This window comes from Bubalus bubalis, chromosome 15, assembly GCF_019923935.1.
Source record: "Bubalus bubalis isolate 160015118507 breed Murrah chromosome 15, NDDB_SH_1, whole genome shotgun sequence".
Taxonomy (NCBI): domain Eukaryota; kingdom Metazoa; phylum Chordata; class Mammalia; order Artiodactyla; family Bovidae; genus Bubalus; species Bubalus bubalis.
In genome coordinates, this window is record NC_059171.1 from 34,706,447 (window position 1) to 34,729,011 (window position 22,565).

Here is a 22,565-nt window from a genome sequence, read left to right on the forward strand (position 1 = left end):
TTTTACAGTACCTGGACTCTTACTTTTGTATATGGTGCTATAGAATGCCCTGATTTCATTCTTTTACATGTAGCTGTTCCATTTCCCCAGCACCACTTAGCAGAGACTGTTTTTTTTCCTTCCTTGTGAATTTTCGCTTCCGTCCTCATAGATTAACTCACTGTTAGTGTGTTGGTTTATTTCTGGGCTGTCTATCTTGTTCCACTGATCTATGAGTCTGTTTTTGTGCCACTACCATACTGTTTTGATTACTGCAGTTTTGGAGCATAGCCTGAAGCCAGGAAGTGTGATTTCTTTAGATCTGTTCTTCTTTCTCTAGATTGTTTTGGCTGTTGGGGGTTTTTGTGTTTCCATACAAATTTTGTGTTTCCATAAAAATTATTTGTTCTTGTTCTATGGAAAATGCCATTAGTATTTTGATAGAGATTGCACTGAATCTGTAGACTGCCTTGGGTAATATGGTCATTTGAACAATATTGATTCTTCCCATCCAAGAACACAGTATATCTTTCCATCTTCAATTTCCTTCATCAGTGTGCTATAGTTTTCTGCGTACAGCTCTTTTTATCTTCATAGCTCATACAGCTCAACATCAAAAAAAAAAAAATCAGACAACCCAATTAAAAAATGGGCAGAAGAACTGAATAGATATTTTCCAAAGAGGAAATGCAGATGTCTAACAGGCACATGAAAAGATGTTCAACATCATTAATTAACAGGGAAATGCAAATCAAAACCACAATGAGATATCACCTTATACCTGTCAGAATGCTGCTGCTGCTGCTGCTAAGTCACTTCAGTCGTGCCCGACTCTATGTGACCCCATAGACGGCAGCCCACCAGGCTCTTCTGTCCGTGGGATTCTCCAGGCAAGAATACTGGAGTGGGCTGTGATTTCTTTCTCCAATGCATGCATCCATGCATGCTAAGTTGCTTTAGTCGTGTCCGACTGTGTGACGCTATGAATGTGCGACCCTATGGACAGCAGCCCACCAGGCCCCTCTGTCCATGGGATTCTCTAGGCAAGAATGCTGGGGTGGGTTGCCATTTCCTTCTCCAGAATGGCTCTCATAAAACGTCTACAGGGACTTCCCTGGAGGTCCAGTGGTTAAAACTCTGTGCTTCCACTGCAGGGGCATGGGTTTGATCCCTGGTCAGGCAACTAAGATTCTTAATGCTTGTGGTATAGCTGAAAACAAACAAACAAATAAATAAGTTGGCAAATGTTGGCAAGGATGTGGAGAAAAGGGAAAACTTGTACAATGTTGGTAGGAATGTAAATTGATGCAGCCACTGTGAAAAACAGTATAGAGGTTTCTTAAAAGAGTAAAAATAGAGTTGCTATATGATCCTGCAATCCCACTCGTGGGCATACACCTGCAGAAAACCATAATTCGAAAAGATACATGCACCCTAATGTTCATAGCAGCACTAGTTACAATTGCCAAGATATGGAAGCAACCTAAGTACCCAGCAACAGATGAATGGGAAAAAAAAGAAAGATGTCACACACACATACACATACAATGGAATACTACTTGGCCATAAAAAGAATGTAATTTTGACATTTGCAGCAACATGGATGGACTTTATGCAAAGTGAAATAATTCAAAGAAAGACAAGCATTACATTTTATCACTTAAGTATGAAATCTAAAAAAATAGAACCAAATAGTGAATATAACAAAAAAGAAGCAGACTCACAGACACAGAGAACAAACTAGTGGTTACCAGTGGGGAGAGGGAAGTGGAGAGGGGCAATATAGGGGCAGGGATTAAGAGGCACAAACTACTGGGTACAGAATAAGCTGCACGGATCTATTGTACAATATGGGGAATACAGCCAATATTTTATAACTATAAAGGAAGTATAACGCTTAAAAACTGTGATTCACTGTTTTGCACACCTGAAACTTATGCAATATCATAGGGCAACTATACTTCAATAAAAAAAATAGAAAAAATATAAATTTGCACTTGGAAGCAAAATATATATATATATATATATTAACATAAGAAAACATCTGGAGCAAACAGTTCCTTGATAAACTCAAAGCCTCACATCTTTTACATCTTCCTGCCCTATCAGCCTAAGAATACTGGCTTCATGGTTGGAATACGATGCCTGTTGTGGTAGGTATCATTTCATCTTTTAAGTCAAGAAGAAGGAAGAAAGGAATTGACATCTATATATGTGCTCAACAGGCATCGTTGGTATCAAATTGTTTGACCAACATTTATTGAAACATCATGTGTGTGGCAATATATCAGACTGTGGAATTTAGTGATTAATTAAAATATGTATATTCTGGGCCCTTTAACAAATCCCACAGGTTCAAATATGAGGCTTCTCCTTCCGAGGGTTTCCTTTCCCACCTCATTCATACCCGACTGCACAAAGCAGAATCTATCTTGAACTCCTGCATACTCACAGTAGGAATATTCCTCTGTCCTGAGTCTTCTTGGTACATCCTGGGAGTTACCTTATTTATACTCACTATATCATATGTTTAGGATAATATTTTATGTAATGGTGTTTTGTGGCAGAATTCCTTAATGTAAAACCCTTTTAAAAAATATAAATTTTATTAGTGGTTGTCAGAGTATTTATTCTCTCTCCTGCTTTCCCTCTTCTTCTGTCTTCAAAACCTAACAAGCTCTTATGTTAGATGATATGAGACTCCCATCTTTAAAGAGTATTCTCTTTGTTGTTAGGGTCTGACTTTCATCTGAAGTGGGAAATATACTTACTAGGACAACCAAAAGAGAAACTCTCTTTTGAAAAATAATGTTCAATAATAATGACAATTTCTCATGATATAAATTACAACTTTAGAAGGGACAGTCCTTTCTGCACTTTTTGGAACCAGATTTTTTTTTTTTGGCTGTGCTGTGCAGCTTCTGGGTTCTTAGTTCTCTGACCAGGCCCTGAACCTGGGCCCTCAGAAGTGAAAGCGTGGAATCCTAACAACTGGACCACCAGGGAATTCCCTGGGAACCAACTCTTAAAAACTCGTACAATAACTCTTTAATAAATAGAAAAAAACCCCACAGTGTGTTAAAAGTGCAATATAATTGACTCACATGTTATTCAATAACTTTGTATTACAAATTTTCATACCCATGAAAAAATATGTTGGCCCTATCCATCCTCTGATACCTTCTGCTTCACCCGCTTTCTGTATTAAGAAATCTCCTCTTACCAGGTTTGTGTTTTCAGAGGAGTAGCCTGTCCTTGGCTTGCCTCTATAAAATTATACAATGAAGAGGATTTTCCCTCTATGATGTTTTTCTAAGATGGTTTTCTCTTTGAAAAATGTTTTCAGTTTCAAAGGCAAATACCACAGATATAAAAAAAAAAAGAAGGAAAAAACCACACTAGACACAGAGTTTAGCTGCTTAACAGAATGTACAGAAGACAGGAAGCAACAGCCAGATTCTCAGGCTCTGATTGTCCCAAATCACACAAGTCATCAACTGAGTAATCAGAAAAGGAAAACAAGCCATTTTTAGTTGAAAGAAGATTTGAATCCATAATATGCACTGTAAATCCACAATGGATGGTTTATAACCAAACAGCTGGTTTTTGTGACTTAATTTGAGTTACCCAGTGCAACATATCTTGAAAATTCCACAAAATATCCTACAGGATACATTATGCAAAATGCTCAAATATTGAGATGCACAATTTTCTTGCCCCTGGGGAGCAGTCTTAACAGTCATCCACAGCAGGTGCAAACTATTCCAGACAGAGGGCTGGGCTGGAAAGAATATATTTTTTCATCAGTTCCAGAAATCCATGTTTCTGAGGGATTAGGAAGAGAAATTTCTAGAATGGAGTAGGTGTTACTCATTCATTGGAAGAGGATTCTAGAATTATTCATTTAGTTTGTGGGATCAAATAAACTTGGGCATGAGTTATTGCGGTCATTTAGTGTTCCTGATGATCAGCTTTCTTGATGTCAGATGGGGTGTAGTATTAGTCAGGGTTCAGCCTTAGATAACAGGGCACATTTGGATAAACTAAGATGAATGAGGCTATGGTTTTTCCAGTGGTCATGTATGGATGTGAGAGTTGGACTGTGAAGAAGGCTGAGCACCGAAGAATTGATGCCTTTGAACTGTGGTGTTGGAGAAGACTCTTGAGAGTCCCTTGGACTGCAAGGAGATCCAACCAGTCCATTCTGAAGGAGATCAGCCCTGGGATTTCTTTAGAGGGAATGATGCTAAAGCTGAAACTCCAGTACTTTGGCCACCTCATGCAAAGAGTTGACTCATTGGAAAAGACTCTGATGCTGGGAGGGGTTGGGGGCAGGAGGAGAAGGGGACGACAGAGGATGAGATGGCTGGATGGCATCACTGACTCGATGGACGTGAGTCTGAGTGAACTCCGGGAGTTGGTGATGGACGGGGAGGCCTGGCGTGCTGCGATTCATGGGGTCGCAAAGAGTCGGACACGACTGAGTGACTGAACTGAACTGAAGATGAATGAGATAGATGGTGAAGAAAAGCTGACTCTCTCAGGTCTCCAGGAGAGACTCCCAGAATATCCTCTAAAACAAGGGCTACCTCTGCAACTGTCAGGAAGCTGGGGAATCAGAAAGGCCCTCTTGGCACACTTCCAGAATCACGCTACATTAGCTACGGACTGGAGTCAGAAGCTTCGTCCAGCATTAGAGCTCCAGAGACAGACCATGCCTACTACACCCACTCTAGCAAAACCATGTTACTGGCATCCTCACCTTTCCTTCCTTTTATTTACTAAGGGAACACACACATATTTATTGAGTACATAGGACTTCCCTGGTGGCTCAGATGCTAAAGCATCTGCCTACAATGCGGGAGACCTGGGTTTGATCCCTGGGTTGGGAAGATTCCCCTGGAGAAGGAAATGGCACCCCACTCCAGTACTCTTGCTTGGAGAATCCCATGGATGGAGGAGCCTGGTGGGCTATAGTCCGTGGGGTCGCAAAGAGTCAGACATGACTAAGAGACTTCAATTCTTTCTTTCTTTCTTTCCTACTACAACAAATGACTAAAATATATAGTACATTAGAAGGTGATAGGGCTTCCCTGGTGGCTCAATTGGTAAAGAATCCCCCTGCAATGTGGGAGACCTGGGTTTGATCCCTGGGTTGGGAAGATCTCCTGGAGAAAGGAATGGCTACCCATTTCAGTATTCTGGCCTAGAGAATTGCATGGATTGTATAGTCCAAGGGGTTGCAAAGAGTCGGACGCGACTTAGTGACTTTCACTAGAAGGTGATAAGTGCCATGGAGAAAAATAATGTAGGGCAAGTAGAACATAATGAGTGGGTGAAGGAAGGCTCCCTAAGAAAATGATACTTGGGACTTCCCTGGCGGTCCACTGGTTACCACTCTGTGCTTCCACTGCAGAGGGCACAAGTTCAACCCCTGATCGAGGAACTAAGATTCCGTATGCCACATACTGTGGCCAAAAATTAAAAAAAAAAGAATGACAATGATATTAATACTTGTGTGGAGATTTGAGGGAAGTGAGAGGATAAGCCCCGTGAGCTCCTAGGGAAAGAGTATCCAGGAGAGGAAACAGAAAGTGCAAAGGTTCTTATACAAGAGGCTCCCTGGAAGTTTTAAGGAACAGAAAGGAGACCAGCGTGGCTGGAGTGGAGTAGAGCGAGGGGATAAGCCTTCTATGAGACAGTCAGACTTATTCCAAAGTAGAAATTTCTTAAGATGCTTCTTAAATAATTCATTGCTTGGTTTGCTATATAGACTATGTATTTTGAACTAGGATATTAAAGATTTGGACAGATTTTAAACTAACACGTACTAATTGAAAGAACAGATCTATTAATATTAATCTATTTGAAGCTACTGTGCTTTCAAATAAGATTCTGTACTTAAGGTATCATATCTAGTTTGGTGTTTTTTCTTTGTATTGTTTAGGTTTTATCATAAAGAATTTAAAAACACCCATCTTTGATAGAATGGTTTTGTGTGAAGAATTAATCAGTTACATGATTAAATTCTATGCTTTGGGAGATTCTTACAATTGGCTTCATCTTTATTATGGTACAACTATTACATCCGAAAGAAAATCTAAGTTGTCAGATGCATCACTGAAACATATCTTAAGGATGGAGAATAATAAGTAGGCCAGCTTTGACAAAAATCTCTTCTCAACGGAAGGCTAAACGTGAAATAATGAACTCACATCTGTGTGAGATAGAAACTTCCATTTGACAAAATACTATAAGAAATAACATGCATATTCTAAGAATACTGGTTTTTATCTGAGACACAAGTGATCTTACTGTAAGAACCATTGTATTGCCATTATAATCAAGAATTAGCCTAGGGATTTAGAGGAGTACATGGGAGCTAGGCTGAGGAGGAAACAACACAGAAGACATCTAAGAGACAGAAGGTGTTGGAGCAGGCTTCCCCAGACTCGGCGTGACTGTCCTTGTGCCGTCTGTGGCAGCTGTCCATGCTCCGGGTCTTTAGCAGCATTTCTGGCCTCTGTCTACTAGTAATATCTCCCTCTCCCTCCTTATGTGACAGCCCCAAGCGTCTCTGGATTGAGGATCACTGAGTTACAATCAGAAGAGTGAAACAACCTACAAAATTGATCTGACTTTGAAATCCGGAAGAGAAATCTCCACCTATGGATCTGGGAACAAAAGGACCTTCTGAACACAGACCTAAAGAATTTAAAATTGAATCTTAGATGCAATTTTAATATTATTGGAAACCTTTGTTAAATAATTATTGGTAAAAATCATTAAATATCTGTGTACAGATTTTAACTCAGAAGAGTTAAAAACTTATGTCCACACAAAAGTTTTTGTGTGGACATAAGTTTTTAACTCTTCTGAATAAACAGCAGGGAGTAGAATTTCTGGATCATATGGTAAGAACGTGTTTAGTTTTGTAAGAAGCTGTCAAACTGTCTTCCAAAGTGGGTGTACCATTTTGTATTCCTACCATCAATGCAAGTTCCTGTTGGTCTACATCCTCATCAGCATTTGGTGGAGGCAATGTTGTGGATTTTGGTCATTTTAGTAAATGTGTAGTGGTGTCTCATTGGCATTTTCATTGGTATCTTCCATATGACATATGAGGGCTTCTCTGGTGGCTCAGCTGGTTAAGAATTCACCTGCAATGCGGGAGATCTGGGTTCGATGATGTGAAGCGTTTTTTCACTCACTTATTTGCCCATCTACATATCTTCTTTGGTGAGGGATCTGTTAAGGTCCTTGGCTCATTTTATAATTGAGTGCGTTCATGCTTGAGTGTGTGTGTGTGTGTGTGTGTGTGCGCGCGCGCGTGCACCCACACTAAGTTGCTTCAGTTGTATCAGACTCTTGGCGACCCTCTGGGCCGTAGCCTGCCAGGCTCCTCTGTCCATGGGATTCTCCAGGCAAGAATAGTGGGGTGAGTTTCTGACCCAGGGATTGACTCTGTGTCTGTTACATCTACCTGCACTGGCAAGTGGGTTTTTTTTTTGTTTGTTTGTTTGTTTTTTTACCACTAACATTGTTACAGTGGGTTTTTTTTTTTTTTTTTTTTACCACTAACATTGTTACAGACACCAAGAAAATAAAAAGACTAGGAGAAAAAACTTGCAAAATACCTATCTGACAATTGACTAGGTTTCTTACTATTGAGTTTAACACTATTTGTATATTTGGAATAACAGCCCTTTATCAGATATGTATTTTGCAAGCTTTTTTTCTCCTAGTCTTTTTATTTTTTCAATATCTTTTGCAAAGCAGGAATTTTTAATCTTAATGAAGTCTAGCTTATCAATTATTTTTTTGTGTGTGGACTCTGGCTTTGTAGCTTTATCTAAAAAGTCATCCCCAGGGCTTCCTTGGGGACTCAGTGGTAAAGAAACCACCTGTCAATGCAGGAGACACAGGTTTGATCTCTAATCCAGGAAGATTGCACATGCCACAGAGCAACTAAGCTCGTGCACCACAAATATTGAGCCTGTACTCTGGAGCCAGGGAACTGCAGCTACGGAGCCCACATGCTACAAGAGAGTAGCCCCTGCTCACAGCAACTAGAGAAAAGCCCGCACAGCATCAAAGATCCAGCACAGCCAAAATGAATAAAGAAAGAAATAAAATTATTTAAAAAGGTCATTACCAAACCCAAGGTCATTTAATTTTCTTCTATATTTTCTCCCAGGAGTTTCATAGTTCTGTGTTTTGCATTTAGGTCTGTGATCCATTTTTGAGTTAATTTTTGTGTAGAGTGTAAGGTCTATGTCTAACTTTACTTGTTTTTCTTTTTAGCCTGTGGATATCCAGTTGTTCCAATACTATTTATTGAATGGAGGAAATTGACAGCAGAGAGGTTGAGGAATATCAAAAGTCACTAGGAAATGGTAGAAGTTATATTTAAATGAAAGTGAAAGAGGAGAGTGAAAAAGTTGGCTTAAAGCTCAGCATTCAGAAAAGGAAGATCATGGCATCTGGTCCCATCACTTCATGGGAAATAGATGGGGAAACAGTGGAAACAGTGTCAGACTTTATTTTTCTGGGCTCCAAAATCATTGCAGATGGTGACTGCAGCCACGAAATTAAAAGACGCTTACTCCTTGGAAGAAAAGTTATGACCAATCTAGATAGTATATTGAAAAGCAGAGACATTACTTTGCCAACAAAGGTCCGTCTAGTCAAGGCTATGGTTCTCCCAGTGGTCATGAATGGATGTGAGAGTTGGACTGTGAAGAAGGCTGAGCACCGAAGAATTGATGCTTTTGAACTGTGGTGTTGGAGAAGACTCTTGAGAGTCCCTTGGACTGCAAGGAGATCCAACCAGTCCATCCTAAAGGAGATCAGTCCTGGAATTTCTTTGGAAGGAATGATGCTAATGCTGAAACTCCAGTACTTTGGCCACCTCATGTGAAGAGTTGACTCATTGGAAAAGACTCTGATGCTGGGAGGGATTGGGGGCAGGAGGACAAGGGGACGACAGAGGATGAGATGGCTGGATGGCATCACCAACTTGATGGACGTGAGTCTGAGTGAACTCCCGTAGTTGGTGATGGACAGGGAGGCCTGGCGTGCTGTGATTCATGGGGTCGCAAAGAGTCGGATACGACTGAGTGACTGAACTGAACTGAAAACTGAACTGAAAGCTTTGTAGACTATACTTTTTAACTACCAGTAATTCTTGCCAATAAGTATGATAATGATATTGGTAGTCACTGCTATTTCTTGAGCTTTGCTATATTAAAGGCATTTTGAGGGGTGGTGAATTAAACTGGACATGATATCATTTAGTTTTTAAAAAGAAATATATTACATATGTATATATGCATATATATTATTTATTATGCTATAGGTAATATTTTTCACCGCATTTCACGGATGGACAAACTAAGACTTAGGGAGGTTTAACATCTGCTAGTAAGCGGCTGATGCACTCTTTGGACAGAAGTCTGTCTGACTCCATAACCTATGGGTTCAACTGTCAGCTACTACTTAATTTTAGGGAGTTTCATTTTACCAGTGGTCTCTCCAGAAACCTATAGGCCTTTCCTAAGAAAGAGAAATAAAGCAACTCTTTTGCCTGAGTCCAAAGATAGGTCAAAACCCAAAGTCTCCTTTAAATTGTACAATTCCAGGACATCCAATGTGGCTTTACCACTCATCCCAGGCTGCATTTATTACTCTTGTTATAGGCCACCCTCTCTCACTTCAGACTATACTACAAAACTATAGTAATCAAGACAATATGGTCCTGGCTTAAACACAGAAATATAGACCAATGGGAAAAGGATAGGAAGCCCACAGATAAACCCACACCTGTGTCACCAAATCTGTGACAAAGGAGACAAGATTATACAATGGAGAAAACACAGCCTCTTCAATAAGTGATGCTGGGAAAACTGGACAGCTACATGTAAAAGAATGAAATTAGAACATTCTATAACAGTATACACAAAAATAAACTCAAAATAGATTAAAGACTTGAATGTAAGGCTAGACACTATAAAACTCTTAGAGGAAAACATAGGCAGAACATTCTGACATCAATCTCAGAAAGATCTTTTCTGACCTACCTCCTAGAGTAATGAAAATAAAAACAAAAACAAATGGAACCTAATTAAACTTCAAAGCTTTTGCACAGCAAAGGAAATCATAAACAAGGTGAAAAGACAACCATCAGAATGGGAGAAAATATCTGCAAACAAAGCAAATGACAAAGGATTAATCTCCAAAATATACAAACAGTTCATGCAGCTTAATATCAAAAACCCCAAACAACTCTATCAAAAACAAACAATCAAAAAATGGGCAGAAGACTTAAATAGGCATTTCACCAGAGAAAACATATAGATGGCCAACAAACACATGAAAGGATGTGCAACATCACTAATTATTCAGTTCAGTTCAGTTCAGTCGTTCAGTTGTGTCCGACTCCTTGCGACCCCATGAATCACAGCACATCAGGCCTCTCTGTCCATCACCAACTCCCGGAGTCGCCCCAAACCCATGTCCATCAAGTCGGTGATGCCATCCAGCCATCTCATCCTCTGTCGTCCCCTTCTCCTCTTGCCCCCAATCTCTCCCAGCATCAAAGTCTTTTCCAAAGAGTCAACTCTTCACATGAGGTGGCCAAAGTACTGGAGTTTCAGCTTCAGCATCATTCCTTCCAATGAACACCCAGGACTGATTTCCTTTAGGATGGACTGGTTGGATCTCCTTGCAGTCCAAGGGACTCTCAAGAGTCTTCTCCAACACCACAGTTCAAAAGCATCAATTCTTCGGCACTCAGCTTTCTTCACAGTCCAACTTCACATCCATACATGACCACTGGAAAAACCATAGCCTTGACTAGACAGACCTTTGTTGGCAAACTAATGTATCTGCTTTTCAATATGCTATCTAGATTGGTCATAACTTTTCTTCCAAGGAGTAAGCGTCTTTTAATTTCATGGCTGCAGTCACCATCTGCAGTGATTTTGGAGCCCAGAAAATAAAGTCTGACACTGTTTCCACTGTTTCCCCATCTATTTCCCATGAAGTGATGGGACCAGATGCCATGATCTTCGTTTTCTGAATGTTGATCTTTAAGCCAACTTTTTCACTCTCCTCTTTCACTTTCATCAAGAGGCTCTTTAGTTCCTCTTTACTTTCTGCCATAAGGGTGGTGTCATCTGCATATCTGAAATTATTGATATTTCTCCCGGCAATCTTGATTCCGGCTTGTGCTTCTTCCAGCCCAGCGTTTCTCATGATGTACTCTGCATATAAGTTAAATAAGCAGGGTGACAATATACAGCCTTGACTTACTCCTTTTCCTATTTGGAACCAGTCTGTTGTTCCATGTCCAGTTCTAACTGTTGCTTCCTGACTTACATATAGGTTTCTCAAGAGGCAGGTCAGGTGGTCAGGTATTCCCATCTCTTTCAGAATTTTCCACCGTTTATTGTAATCCACACAGCCAAAGGCTTTGGCATAGTCAATAAAGCCAAAATAGATGTTTTTCTGGAACTCTCTTGCTTTTGTGATGATCCAGTGGGTGTTAGCAATTTGATCTCTGGTTCCTCTACCTTTTCTAAAACCAGCTTGAACATCAGGAAGTTCACGGTTCACGTACTGCTGAAGCCTGGCTTGCAGAATTTTGAACATTACTTTCCTAGCATGTGAGATGAGTGCAATTGTGCAGTAGTTTGAGCATTCTTTGGCATGGCCTTTCTTCGGGATTGGAATGAAAACTGACCTTTTCCAGTCCCATGGCCACTGCTGAGTTTTCCAAATTTGCTGGCATATTGAGTGCAGCATTTTCATAGCATCATCTTTCAGGGTTTGAAATAGCTCAACTGGAATTCCATCACCTCCAGTAGCTTTGTTCATAGTGATGCTTTCTAAGGCCCACTTGACTTCACATTCCAGGATGTCTGGCTCTAGGTGAGTGCTCACACCATCGTGATTATCTTGGTCATGAAGATCTTTTTTGTACAGTTCTCTGTGTATGCTTGCCACCTCTTCTTAATATCTTCTGCTTCTGTTAGGTCCATACCATTTCTGTCCTTTATCGAGCCCATCTTTGCATGAAATATTCCCTTGGTATCTCTAATTTTCCTGAAGACATCTTTAGTATTTCCCATTCTGTTGTTTTCCTCTATTTCTTTGCATTGATCGCTGAGGAAGGCTTTCTTATCTCTTCTTGCTATTCTTTGGAACTCTGCATTCAGATGCTTATATCTTTCCTTTTCTCCTTTGCTTTTCGCCTCTCTTCTTTTCACAGCTATTTGTAAGGCCTCCCCAGACAGACATTTTGCTTTTTTGCATTTCTTTTCCATGGGGATGGTCTTGATCCCTGTCTCCTGTACAATGTCACGAACCTCAGTCCATAGTTCATCAGGCACTCTATCTATCAGATCTAGTCCCTTAAATCTATTTCTCACTTCCACTGTATAATCATAAGGGATTTGATTTAGGTCATACCTGAATGGTCTAGTGGTTTTCCCTACTTTCTTCAATTTAAGTCTGAATTTGGCAATAAGGAGTTCATGATCTGAGCCACAGTCAGCCCCTGGTCTTGTTTTTGTTGACTGTATAGAGCTTCTCCATCTTTGGCTGCAAAGAATATAATCAATCTGATTTTGGTGTTGACCATCTGGTGATGTCCATGTGTAGAGTCTTCTCTTGTGTTGTTGGAAGGGGGGGTTTGCTATGACCAGTGCATTCTCTTGGCAAAACTCTATTAGTCTTTGCCCTGCTTCATTCCGTATTCCAAGGCCAAATTTGCCTGTTACTCCAGGTGTTTCTTGACTTCCTACTTTTGCATTCCAGTCCCCTATAATGAGAAGGACATCCTTTTTGGGTGTTAGTTTGTAAAGGTCTTGTAGGTCTTCATAGAACCGTTCAACTTCAGCTTCTTCAGCGTTACTGGTTGGGGCATAGACTTGGATTACTGTGATATTGAATGGTTTGCCTTGGAAATGAACAGAGATCATTCTGTCGTTTTTGAGATTGCATCCAAGTACTGCATTTCGGACTCTTTCGTTGACCATGATGGCTACTCCATTTCTTCTGAGGGATTCCTGCCCGCAGTAGTAGATATAATGATCATCTGAGTTAAATTCACCCATTCACTTATTATTAGAGAAATGCAAATCAAAACTACAATGAGGTATCACCTCACAGTAGTCAGAATGACCATTATTAAAATATCATGTATGAAACGAGTTGCCAGTCCAGGTTCGATGCACAATACTGGATGCTTGGGGCTGGTGCACTGGGACGACCCAGAGGGATGGAATGGGGAGGGAGGAGGGAGGGGGGTTCGGGATGGGGAACACATGTATACCTGTGGCGGATTCATTTTGATATTTGGCAAAACTAATACAGTTATGTAAAGTTTAAAAATAAAATTAAAAATAAATAAATAAATAAAAAGATCTACAAACAATAAGTGCTGGAGAGGGTGTGGAGAAAAGGGAACCTTTTTAGTACTGAGGGTGGGAATGTAAACTGATACAGCCACTATGGAGAATAGTATGGTGTTTCCTTTAAAAACTAAAAACAGGGATTCCCTGATGGTTCAGTGGTTCAGAATCCGCCTTGAATGTACGGGACACCAGTTCAAGCCCTGGTCTGGGAAGATTCCACATGCCTCGAAGCAGCTAAGCTAAGTGCTGCAACTACTGAACCTCAGGCGCCTGGAGCCTGTGCTCCACAGCAACAGAAGCAACCACAGCGAGAAGCTGTACAATGCAACCAAGAGTAGCCTCCACTTGCCACAACTAGAGAAAACCCAAGTGCAGCAACGAAGACCTACCACAGCCAAAAAATTAAAAAAATAAATATTTTTAAAAAACCAACTAAGAATAGAACTACCATATGACCCAACAATCCCACTCCTGGGCATATACCTAGTGAAAACTATAATTCAAAAAGACACGGGCACCCCAATGTTCATTGTAGCACTGTTTACAAGAGCCAGAATAAGGAAGCAACCTATGTGTCTATCAACAGAGGAATGGATAAAGAAGATGTGGTACATATATAAATGGAATATAACTCAGCCATTAAAAGAAATGAAATTGGGTCATTTGTAGAGACGTGGATGGACCTAGGGACTGTCATACTGAGTAAGTCAGAGGAGAAAAACAAGTATCATATGTTAACGCGTATATGTGGAATCTAGAAAAATGGTACAGATGATCTTATCTGCAAAGCAGAAACAGAGACACAGATGTAGAGAACAAATGTATGGACACCAAGTAGGATGGGATGAATTGGGAAACGGGTTGACATACATACACTGCTGATACTATGTATAAAATAGATGACAGATGAGAACCTACTGTACAGCTTGAGGAGCCCTACTCAGTTCTCTGTGGTGACCTAACTGGGAAGGAAATCCAAAAAAGAGGGGACATATGTATATGTATAGCTGATTCTCTTTTTTGTACAATAGAAACTAACACAATATTGTAAAGCAAGTACACTCTAAAAAAATTAATTTTAAAAAATCATGCAAAAAATATATACAGGCCACAGAGACTAAGTAGTCTGCTTCATGAAATATGGGCTGGCAGGAGGAGCCTTTGGTTTTCTAATGGGGAAGTGGAGGATGCCAGTAATAACTTCCCGTGTTTCCATGAACATGTATTATTGGCACTTGCATTCACAGAGTTGAATCCATAAATTTCTAGAAAATTATACTCATTTTCTTCATCTCAGAAATCAAAAGTTTCCAAGTAGGAAAGCAAATTGACTTTCCTGTAATTTTCTTAGTTCATTTCAGTTCAGGAGCCTTTCACTATCTGAAGTTTTCTAAGTGTAGCTCAGAGGCAAATGAATCTTTCACTTTAAATAGCATGAAACATCTGGGAGTTACTTCTTGTCTGTTAAATTAACAGTTCATGGAATTCCATGAAGTGTAGAGTTTGTCCTAAATTCACAGTAGAATGAAGTCCTTTTCCCTGATGGAAAACTTTCAGTGGTGTGCTGAGATAGGTTTTGCTCAGACTGCATTTTGCACATTGATTTAATTGGGTGATTCTCATTCTATTTTACTTTAAGATGATGTCTCTATGGGATGAAGTGAATTTTTTTTTAAACAGAGGTATGATGCAGGAGGAATTAGTTATTAGCTAATATCAGAGACTGTTGATCCAGTCATTAGACTGCCAGGCTGAAGTGACCTGCGATTGGGAGACTTTTCAAGAGCATTCTTCTGATGGTAAAAACTGAACACTGTTCCATATGAGTTCTTCCCTTATATTACAAGTTCACCTTTTGGAATTCAAAACATCTGGTCAACATGAAATTCTCTCTCAAAACCTTTCTATAATATATATTCTTTTAAACATTTTGTGCGGAAAGTTTATTTCACTAAAACCTGGCAAGCCCAAGCATGCAACTCCAACATACAAGACTATTCCCTTTTGTTCTAAACATAGCACTGTCCTCTGGATGGGGTCCAACTTTCACAGAAAAGACCTGATTGATCCCCTCTCTCATTATAAACCTTCAATGATATGGACGACCCAACACAATGCAAAATAAGAACAGACTGAATCTTAATTGCATTTGAAAACAGGCTGAATTCATATTAGTTTTCTGACCGCTTTAACCTACACTAAGTTTACTATCAATAAAAGCCTCTCTGATTTAAAAAAATTATTATTATATCTGCTGCTGTTAAGTCATATCTTTCCATATTTGTGCAGCTGCTTCTTACATTTATCCTTAGTTAATTTCTTATTAGTGTATTTTGTTTCATCTAGTACACATCAGTATTTTTTACTTTTGATTTTGTCAACAGTGTCATCCGGAAATTTGGGGTATGTAACTTTACCCAAGTCATTAACAATAAACAATGAAGCAAATAAATATTAACTGACTAGCACCAAGGACAGAGTCAATACATAGTTAAAGCAGTTAGATAGATTCTGTTACCATGTGTATATTTACATAGACCCAACTTCAGTATTAATGTACACTTTTCTAACAAAAGACTAATTCACATACCAGAAGGCTAATGGATTGATTTGTAATAGAAGATTTAACTGCTGTGACTAATGTTATCATCATGTCCATAGCTGAAATTCTTATTATTATTATCAAGATATCTGGGATTCCAACTCAATAATCAGAAAAGAATGTTTTGCAAATGATCTTGCAAAGCAAAATCAAGTTTAATATACCCAAGAATTATTTCATCTTTTTGTATTCACTCATACAGATTAACAAGAAATCCGATTTACCAATTGGTTGTGATTCAAACGTCAATTTGAGATTGTTTTGGTTAGAATTTGTAACATATTTCCCCTAGTAATAATATTACCATGGCGGTTAAATTCCCAGTTATTTCAGCAAAAGCCTGTTTGAACTGTAATGTGGATGGAACAATGTACTTTTAGCCAAAACAGGAAATGATACCTGTCTTAAAACTAAAAATTAAATCAAACACACACAACGAATGAAAACACTTCATAAAATATTCACAAAAATTCTCCTACCTTCAGTTTCTCTTGTGGTAAGTTGGCCCCAGTCTGCTTTCAACACTTTCCCTCCATCCTCATGGCACAATGGGCATACCTGTAAAGTGGAATTTATTATGCTGCACTTTAATTATCAACTTATTTTTGCTCTCTTCTTTACTACAAGAATCTTTTGTAAACTCTGACTTGCTAATGGAGGTTTTGAGATTTTTTAAAGAAATTTTTGGAGGATTTAATTATCAGCATGATGCACGCAAAAAGGCCAACAGAAGGCCAGTTCAATGATCCACTATTGGTAAAAACATTTATAGGAAAAGAGGATGGTTGTCTAACCTTTTCTGAACTACAGAAAATAATGTTTCATAACAATCGCTGAGTGAGAGTCAGCTGACTGGTTTCTCAGAACAAGTCTTAAACCCTTTTAGTCCCAAATTGCTTATGCATTTTTATCAGTTCAGTTCAGTTCAGTCGCTCAGTTGTGTCTGACTCTTTCCGACCCCATGAATCGCAGCACGCCAGGCCTCCCTGTCTATCACCAACTCCCAGAGTTCACCCAGACTCACGTCCATCGAGTCAGTGATGCATTTTTATCAGGAGTGCTAATTTCTTCCCAGAGGAAGCGTTGGAATAATAAAACAAAATAGGGTTCTGTTCCATACTAAGTTTGGACAATTTTTTTTTTTTTTTACAGACATAATGTGGTCTTGCATATATAAACAACTCTGGTTTTTAAAAAAATAATGCGGTTTGGTTCAGTCTTACTAATGAACCCAAATTTAGCTCTCCACATTTAGAGGTCACAGGTATGTATTTATGAGAATATTATATATAGAGAGGCTGTGTGTGTGTCTGCAGATGCTTCACACTCTCTCTCTATGGAATCAAGGTCAGGAAGACTGTGCCCTCAAGCACTGTGATGATTTATGACAAAGCAGGTGTTACAGAGCATGTTGAAACAAAATAGAAAGAATGCAAGTGTTAACAACATTACATTTCAAGCCAGTAAGGACTAGTTCAAAAATATGAAAACCTGCAAGATATTAAACTGCAGGGAAATCAATTTTGCCTTAGGAAAACAAGACCACATCAGTGTATCCTGAACGACAGATGAAGATGATTAGTAAGAAGAGTTATTCAACATGCACGCATGCTCAGTCACTCAGTCATGTCCAACTCTTTTGCGACACCGTGGACTGTAGTCTGCCAGGCTTCTCTGTCCATGGAATTCTCTAGGCAAGAATACTGGAGTGGGTTGCCATTTCCCTTTCTGGGGTATCTTCCCGATCCAGGGATCAAACCTGTCACTTGCACTGACAGGCAGGTTCTTTACCACTGAGGCAACCAGGGAAGCCTAATGCCAGCATTATAAATAGGCTCTATGTTATATTTTAAAATTCTTCACTGGAGTAGGAACATTTCTACTTAAATAGTAAAGTTAAAAGCCGAAGATGTTCTTCCAGGAGTTAATTATTAAGCACCTCTCAGTAGATATTTATGATTCTTGGATGATGGAATCAAATTTTGTCTTTCTAATAACTACTAGAGATTATGAAATCCAGTAGAAATAATTTATTATATTAATTAAGAGATACTGTAGAGACAGGTTTAATAGTAATAGGAATCAGACAGTATTATTAAGGTTGGGGTGGATATATAAAATAATGCTTTTCATGACTAAAATTTATCTTGATTCACTTTCTTAAAATAACTCTTAATGTATTTCATTTCTCTGATACTTTTATTACAATTCTCTATGAATATCGTTTAGCCTAGGTAGGATATTTCATCAAATAAGTGTAAATTGTATTATGTCAAGACAGGAAATAATAAAGTTATGTGTGAGTGTTAACATATCTGAGACTAAAAGAAAAAAATTAATCTAACCAAGATGCCAATCACAAAAATAAATTACATGAGTTGAAGAAAAATGTGAATGTCAAATAAAAAAGAAAAATAGCATTCTAAATCTAACAAGGTGAATGGGTAGAGTTGAGTTCCAGATAAAGAAATATTTAAACTCATAACTATTACTAGACTTAATTTCAAGCCAACAAATTTCAATTTAGATTTTTTTCTTACCCTGAGTTGCAGCAATATGTCTCCATTTATTGATGAATCCTGTCAAGAATGACAATGGAAGACGAATTAAACCATCAGGACACTCCTCCTAGGATAGAATGCCATCTATATGAGGGAACAGAAAGCAAATTAAGTGTAAAATTAATGTGTATCACCAGCATCTTCAAAACACTGACTCATAATCAGGCTTAAGTAAGCCTTTGTTATATATTCTTCAGCTTTCAATTGTCAGTAAGCATGGGGTCTTCGAACAAAAAAATATCTCCCCAGGAAGGCTATGGTAAGTAATGATAAATTGTCAAAAGACACATTCAAGAAAAGCAAAAAAATTACATAGGGCTATTTTTATTTAATTTTTTCATTCAATTTTAAATTATAATTTATTTTAAAAACTTTTGCAAAGTTTCCCTTTAATTAGTAAGAGGAAATTAATAGGCTTATTTTAGAAAAAAAATAAAGAGAAACTGAAAGTAGAAAAGTAGCCTGTGAAATGTTTACTAAAGAAAAGCACTCTGTTATTCTATACCTCTCCAAACTTTCATTGTTCCTTTAAGCTAACTGTGCGTATACTGACTATACATTCAAAATGTATATTGTATTCTGTATCTGTGTATATATATATATATTGTCTTCTGTACTTTTATTCACTTAGTGTAATATAAGCATGCTTGCATGTTACAACATCCTGTTGATAAAAATAATTCTTAACGCATTCATGGTATTCTGACTAGTGTATACAATCCCAAGATATAAAAAACTTTTTAACTTAATGCAAATAAATAGCTATCCAAAGATTGTACCAACTTGCACCATTATGTCACCATCCTATTAGGAGACTGCTTATTTCATTCTTCTTCCTAATATTAGTCTATTTCTGGACTGTTTGCTCCATTTCTTAGATCTCTTTATCAGTTCCTATCCAAGTACTCCACAGTTTAAATAACAAAGCTTTAGAGTGTATTTCGGAGAAGGCAATGGCATCCCACTCCAGTACTCTTGCCTGGAAAATCCCATGGACGGAGGAGCCTGGAAGGCTGTAGTCCATGGGGTCGCTGAGGGTCGGACACGACTGAGCGACTTCACTTTCACTTTCACTTTCACTTTTCACTTTCACTTTTCACTTTCATGCATTGGAGAAGGAAATGGCAACCCACTCTAGTGTTTTTGCCTGGAGAATCCCGGGGACGGGGGAGCCTGGTGGGCTGCTGTGTATGGGGTCGCACAGAGTCGGACACGACTGAAGTGACTTAGCAGTAGCAGAGTGTATTTTGATATTGAACAGCCAAATGTCTCCCAACATTCCTCCTTTTTCGTCAGGTCTATAAAAAGTTTATTAGGCCATCCCCCATATTCATATTGCAATTACTTTTAAAAGCAATACAAATAATCACAATTCTGATTATGTCTTATTGCCTCAAGCCCTTCAATGACTTACCTTTTGTCTACTGTGGTGGTGATCAAGTAGGGGCTGTCCCATCCCCCAGGGGACATCTGGCAAAATCTGGAGGCATTTGGTTGTTGCAGCTGGAGGGGTGGGGTGCTTTCTCCCAGCATCTGGTGGCTGAAGGTCAGGGACACTGCTGAGCACTCTTCACTGTCCTATAGAGGATGACCTCGCCCAACAGCAAAGAATTTCCCCCAATTTCCACAATGTCAACAGTGTGGGGGTTCAGAAACCTTTGTAAATGGGGATAAATTGAAAATTCCATTGCTTGGCACATCAGTCTCTCTTTCATATAAGTTAATAGTCTTCAAACTGAGGTATGTATACTGATGGTCAGATTCCAGATTCTCAACATGATCTTCTGGAGAAGGAGCCCAAGTTCAAAATAATTCTTCAACATTAGAAGGAGGAAGAGGATGGGGAGGAAGAGGCATGTTTTTCATCCATCTCAAATCTTACTATGTTGCAACACCCCTAGGCTAAAAAGAGAAAACACACTAGCAAGACTACTTAAATCAGGACAGGGCATAAATCCACACAGCTACATCCATGTGGCTTCAGCCTTTCTTTTCTTTTTTTTTTTTTAATGGAATATACTAGTGTATTTAATAAAGGCTAAGCTTATCTCAAAAGTTGGCTTAAAGCTCAACATTCAGAAAACAAAGATCATGGTATCCGGTCCCACCACCTCATGGGAAATAGATGGGGAAACAGTGGAAACAGTGTCAGACTTTATTTTTCTGGGCTCCAAAATCACTGCAGATGGTGACTGCAGCCATGAAATTAAAAGACACTTACTCCTTGGAAGGAAAGTTATGGCCAACCTAGAGAGCATATTCAAAAGCAGAGACATTACTTTGCCAACAAAGGTCCGTCTAGTCAGACTGGCTATGGTTTTTCCTATGGTCATGTATGGATGTGAGAGTTGGACTGTGAAGAAGGCTGAGCACTGAAGGATTGATGCTTTTGAACTGTGGTGTTGGAGAAGACTCTTGAGAGTCCCTTGGACTGCAAGGAGATCCAACCAGTCCATTCTGAAGGAGATCAGCCCTGGGATTTCTTTGGAAGGAATGATGCTAAAGCTGAAACTCCAGTACTTTGGCCACCTCATGCGAAGAGTTGACTCATTGGAAAAGACTCTGATGCTGGGAGGGATTGGGGGCAAGAGGAGAAGGGGACGACAGAGGATGAGATGGCTGGATGGCATCACTGACACGATGGACGTGAGTCTCAGTGAACTCTGGGAGTTGGTGATGGACAGGGAGGCCTGGTGTGCTGCGATTCATGGCGTCGGAAAGAGTCAGACACGACTGAGTGACTGATCTGATCTGAAGCTTATCTCTGTGCTTAATTTTTTTCTCGATATTTCACAGGTTTATGATTCCATTTGAACTTAAAAACTGGTTTTGTCAAAAAAAATAATCCATTGGGCATATTTTAATTGGATTACATTGATTTTATGGATTAATTTAGGGAACAATGCTAGTGGAGGTGATGGAATTCCAGTTGAGCTATTTCAGATCCTGAAAGATGATGCTGTGCAAGTGCTGCACTCAATATGCCAGCAAATTTGGAAAACTCAGCAGTGGTCACAGGACTAGAAAAGGTCAGTTTTTATTCCAATCCCAAAGAAAGGCAATGCCAAAGAATGCTCAAACTACTGCACAATTGCACTCATCTCACATGCTAGTAAAGTAAATGCTCAAAATTCTCCAAGCCAGCTTCAGCAGTATGTGAACCGTGAACTTCCAGATGTTTAAGCTGGTTTTAGAAAAGGCAGAGGAACCAGAGATCAAATTGCCAACATCCACTGGTTCATAGAAAAAGCAAGAGAGTTCCAGAAAAACATCTATTTCTGCTTCATTGACTATGCCAAAGCCTTTGACTGTGTGGATCACAATAAACTATGGAAAATTCTGAAAGAGATGGGAATACCAGAGCACCTGACCTGCCTCTTGACAAACCTCTATGCAGGTCAGGAAGCAACAGTTAGAACTGGACATGGAACAACAGACTGGTTCCAAATAGGAAAAGGAGTACGTCGAGGCTGTATATTGTCACCCTGCTTATTTAACTTATATACAGAGTACATCATGAGAAACGCTGGGCTGGAAGAAGCACAAGCTGGAATCAAGATTGCCGGGAGAAATATCAGTAACCTCAGATATGCAGATGACACCACCCTTATGGCAGAAAGTGAGGAGGAACTAAAGAGCCTCTTGATGAAAGTGAAAGAGGAGAGTGAAAAAGTTGGCTTAAAGATCAACATTCAGAAAACGAAGATCATGGCATCTGGTCCCATCACTTCATGGCAAATAGATGGAGAAACAGTGGAAACAGTGGCTGACTATTTTTTTGGGCTCCAAAATCACTGCAGATGGTGACTGCAGCCATGAAATAAAAGACACTTACACCTTGGAAGGAAAGTTATGACCAACCTAGATAGTATATTATAAAGCAAAGACATTACTTTGTCAACAAAGGTCCATCTAGTCAAGGCTATGGTTTTTCCAGTAGTCATGTATGGATGTGAGAGTTGGACTGTGAAGAAAGCTGAGCGCTGAAGAATTGATGCTTTTGAA